This window comes from Merops nubicus, unplaced genomic scaffold (genome assembly GCF_000691845.1).
Source record: "Merops nubicus isolate BGI_N331 unplaced genomic scaffold, ASM69184v1 scaffold20967, whole genome shotgun sequence".
Taxonomy (NCBI): Eukaryota; Metazoa; Chordata; class Aves; order Coraciiformes; family Meropidae; genus Merops; species Merops nubicus.
Genome location: NW_008619866.1, coordinates 12196 through 15850, shown reverse-complemented (window position 1 = coordinate 15850; position 3655 = coordinate 12196). Strand labels below are relative to the sequence as shown.

Sequence of the window (3655 nt, the reverse complement as noted above, 5' to 3'; positions counted from 1 at the left end):
CCGCGCCGGCGGAGGTGCGCTTCCCTCCTCTCTTCGCCTTAAAGGCAGCAAAATCTGGAAGAAAAATCCCTCGTTTGTGGTGACTACAACTCCCAGCCCAGACCCGCTCGAAGAAATGGAAATTTGGGATTATAAACATGTGTGTGTGTAAACAAAAGGTGTTTCTTCTGTTACCCTTCGTTTCCCACAGCATAAGCAATTTTTATTCAGACTAGAATATTTTCTTTAACACTATAACGCTGTCAAAACAGTATTCTCGTTTTGGTTGCCTTTGACAGCTGAGTAGTTCTTAAAAATACTAAAATCGGAACCTTCCATGCTTAGCAGTAAATCTCAGATGGAGAAAACTGCACGTTATTGTACCTCGGATTTCAGTTACACATCTCACGGAGAGCACAGCCCAAAAGGGTGAAAAAAAAAGGAAGAAAATAAAAGACAACACAGCAATACAAATATTTAGTTCATCATAGAAAACAATAATCCACTATGGATAAATTCTTCCCCATCCTTCTACCAGCATGAGACGTTTCCTGACATTTCTCCTCAAATTGTAAAGAAAGGATCTGCAAGGAAATAAAGTACTGATTTAAAAAAAAATAAAAATAAAAAAAAAGAAAATGAAAGCCTCCATTTTAAAGTGCTAACACAAACAATCTTGCCTTCGTGTTTTCCGCATCCACAATAATCAGAGAATTTGGAAATAGAAACTCGGGGTATGCTCTTCTTACGTGACTGAAGGGTCTGTGTGATTTTAACCAGGACAGAGAGCATCAAAGCCAAGCAGGGAATTATAATCCTTTAAATTTCATACGAATGCCTTAAAAAGGCGCCCTCAAAGCAGGACCCGATCTCCACCCATCCTACGGGCACCCTCCCTTCTGTCACCAGCAGCGTGGGTCCATTTACTCAGCTCAGAAATTAAACATTAACTGTGAGGCTGAGCCTCTCTCCACATTCCAAAGGTAAAAGTTGTCAGTCAAAGTTTTTAACAACTCCCTGGCCAGTCGGAATGAGGAGGAGGAAGGACAAGAAAGGTTACAAATTTACAGATGTTGAAGCTGGTAACCTGTGTTTCCTAGAAAGTTCAGGTAATTACAAGACTTTTCCCCTTCCCCTCCTCCCAGAAATAAAGCCTTAGCTTTTCCCTGCTCTTTGGGCCCCATCCTGCTCTCCCCGCCTTAACTGTGCCACCGAGGGCAGTGAAAGGCCCCTGTTTCTAACCATGCTAATGTCTTCCTAGTTCAAACTCCCCTTTAGTTGCAAAATGCCACAAGCTTTTGTTTCAGTAAAATGAAGCCCTCACCTATGATTCTGCACCAAATCTTTATATACAAAATGTCAAATCAACATTTTCTTTCATTAGTTTATAGGGTTTTTTTCTATGTTTTTTTTTGTTTGGTTGGTTGGTTGGTTTTTTTTTTGGTGTGTGTGTGTGTTTTTCCTTCTGAAAACAACTGAAGACTCGAAAATCAGTAAAGTCACCTGAGAAGCTAGATTATGCAATCTTCTCACAGGTAGAACTCTCATTAGACTGAAAGCTGCTTTTCTCCTGCAAAAACTTCCAAACCTACTCCTGCAATACAGCCATTCCACCTCTGAGCTAAATAGCTAGCTGAGGTCTGTGGTGGTTATGGATGCACATACACTCAATACACACAGGCTTACTAGTCTCGTATCTGGGCCTTCACAGCTCTAACTCATCTTCTGTGTCATTAGCAGATAGTACAGACACTAGACACTCCTCTCTGAAATGCAAGCTGGTGAGAGAATATTTCACATTTTGTTTAATCTGCATAAATACAATATCGATAATCAGCAGAAATAGATAACCTCAGATGTTCTTTCATTCAATTATTCTATTAATGTTGATGATAAGCTTGTTTCGGATTTTTCCAACTTTTTTTTTGATGCTGATAAGAAATGTACTTCAGACATCTCTCCTGGCAACTTCAGTCTCCCCTAAGTGTGATTAAAAACACAAAAGCCTAACAAAAAATCAAAAATGAAATATTTATTACCGCATTTTGTGACTTAACACCTTTTTTTTTCTTTTTAAAACATAACGTCACAGTCCTCATACAAGTATTTTAATGTAAATTTTGACAAAGCTTAAAGGTAACAGCATTTTCTTCTAGTGAGGAACACGTGCTGAGAAAGGAAGAATTCATGGACATACAATACCAATTCCACAGCAGATCTGATACTAGCAAAAACATTCTTTTTTTTTTCAATTGAGGTAAACACATAGAATATCTAACATGAAACAATTAATAGACCGAACTCTGTACGAAGTTTGTTACAGTATTCTCTTGCTTTTTTTTCCCAAGCTTTGAGTTCATGATAAAGTCCTAGGTTTGGTGCAAAGACCGTTAGTAACTTCTTTCATTGTGGAAAGCTGCCCAACTTTTAGTTTTGTTTTGTCCAAAGCCAAGGCTCAGAACTACTGGAAGAAGCTCCTGCTCTGTCTGTTCTGTCTTTTAAATCTTCACCTGTGAGCTCTTTGAAGAAGAGTCCAAAAAAAAAAAAATAGATTGAGGACGAATGGGGAGAGAATTAATGAAGCACAAACTATAAAGATCTGTTTGAAACTAAAGGACACGTTTTATGAAGGAACAAAACGAGGGAATGGCAAGGCCTTCTTGCAACAGTCTTCTGAGTGATGAGAGACCCAGCAAGACTTTTCGTCTTCATCTCCAGGGTAGTTCTTTTCTCACTGGCCAAAACAGGTCTTTCATGGATAGGGACTTCCCTGCTGAAACAACTGAACCAAAACAGTCATTCTTTTGGGAACAACACACATAGTGTGGAAAACAAGGATTTTTTTTTTTTTCTTCTAAAACTATTTGAGGCAACGTAACGGAGTGATCAACAGAAATGTACAAGTTAACTTAGTTCCTATGTTTATACTACAGTAGTTATAACTCTTGGAGTCTTTTTTTTTTTTTCCAGAGGATCTGTACATGGACATATTCATTTCAGCGAGCCCATGATTTCACATTTGTGTTCTTGTTTCCTTGGTCCTCTGTTGTTGATGAAAAAATGACAAAAACGTAAAAAATAATCACAGCTGTCTGGAATTTCATATTAAGTGTCAACATCTGGTCAAAGTTCAAAAGTCTTAAAATAGTTTTTTTGTTGTTGTTGTTTTGTTTTGTTTTGTTTTGTTGTTGTTTTTGTTTTTCCCTTGAGTTCCCTTATACTATTGGGCATGAATGTCCATAACCTGTCCACCAACACTGGGGTCTACAGAATTTAACATTGTGGGGCTCTGTGCTGACATGGTCATTCCAGGGTGGGTAGGGGGTCCTCCGTGCATCATCATGGCTGGGTGATGGGGGTGACTTGGCAAATATGAATGGATTGGGGGTCCATGTCTTAATTGAGTAGGGTGTGGGGTCATCTGGGAAGGAGTGTAACTTGGCTGTGCCATACTCATACCCATAGGACCACCCTGAGATACGTAGTCCCCTGGCATGCCTTGCAAACCTAGACAAAAAAGGGGAAAAAAAAAATCAGGTCAGATTCCTCAACGTTTTTACAATTTACCCATCTAGAATGAACAGGAAAAACAACAGACACTGCAAATCTTCCATCTAAAATTAGCTGCAGATTCTTGCCAATGTTTGCAGACATTCAAATTCTAGTTTGCATTTAA

The 3655-nt window shown here is 38.9% G+C and overlaps 1 long non-coding RNA gene across 1 annotated transcript in view; it reads right to left on the bottom strand.

Moving 5' to 3' along the window:
• Positions 1 to 1996: 1996 nt before the first annotated feature.
• LOC103776447 overlaps positions 1997 to 3655 on the bottom strand; it is a 5227-nt gene continuing 3568 nt past the window's right edge. Inside the window, exon 3 of the long non-coding RNA XR_608179.1 lies at positions 1997 to 3486. This is a non-coding gene — a long non-coding RNA (uncharacterized LOC103776447). The remainder of the gene's footprint in view (positions 3487 to 3655) is intronic.